Below are 1078 nucleotides of genomic sequence, written 5' to 3'. Positions count from 1 at the left end.
TCCTATATCTAATTCTGTAACGAGTATATGGGGTACGTGTTCATTTATTACTAGCTACTCTTTATTAAAGTCCCTGTTGGGCCACGTAATAGTGACTTTGATCCTCTAGACCCCATTTTGCTGATGTGGAGCTCGAACCCCGTTCTAATGTGGTGATGGCGTAGAATTAAGATCCAAACCCCGTGTTGATGTGGCGAGTAGAACTCCTTATCAAGATCCTCATAATCTTTTATATGTGCAGAATTATATATTTACCCTATTTTCTTAAGAGAGGGAAAAAGGGCCCCGTAGGGATCATTGCCCATCTGCTGTAAAGCGTAGATGGTTTTATTTCATAGGCGATGCGGCATGCAGACAATGACAAGTCCAACAGGAATAGCTGTCAGGCTTTTCTCCACAGCACTCTTCGTATTTGGCCACAGCAGCGGTTTCACTGCATTTTCCAATGTTTAGCGGTGTCAGTGAAGTTGTATTTGTCCGAGAGATGGTGGCGGAGTATGACCGCGTCAAATCCCTTCTGCGGTGAGGCGAGAAATCGCCGGATAGAGACGAGCAATGAGATAAAGGGGAGCGAAGAAAGAGATGGAGAATAAATTGGGGAGGTGAGCCATGAGAGGTTTGATATAAAGATGAGGAACACGAGAGTAATGAGAAGTGATCAGAGAGAGATGAAAAAATGACTGAGAGACACTCCGATTTTGCGTAATTCAGGGGTATCTCAGGGCGCATCGTACACGTGAGGGGCCCTCTAATGAGGTTGCTATTGACAAAGTTTAAGAACGTAGTAGAGAAGAGAGGAACAACTTATGGAAAGAAGAGATAAGCATAGACTTGAAGAGAAGAGGGACTAGAAGAAAATCCCATAAAATACAGTGAGTGATTGGGTGGGCATTTATAGAGATAAGAAAAGAGCTGTTAGGTGGCTAGCCGTTTAATGACACCATGGCTGCCATAGTCATGATGACACGCATAGCTGCTATGTCATCATGACTGCTCCGCCGCCTGCTGGTTCAACAATAATCATTGCAGATGATTGATGTCGTGGTAGCCGCTTGCTGTACACCTAGCAGCATTCCAA

This window comes from Wolffia australiana, chromosome 5, assembly GCF_029677425.1.
Source record: "Wolffia australiana isolate 7733 chromosome 5, ASM2967742v1".
Classification (NCBI taxonomy): domain Eukaryota; kingdom Viridiplantae; phylum Streptophyta; class Magnoliopsida; order Alismatales; family Araceae; genus Wolffia; species Wolffia australiana.
Note: the sequence above shows the minus strand (reverse complement) of the source record.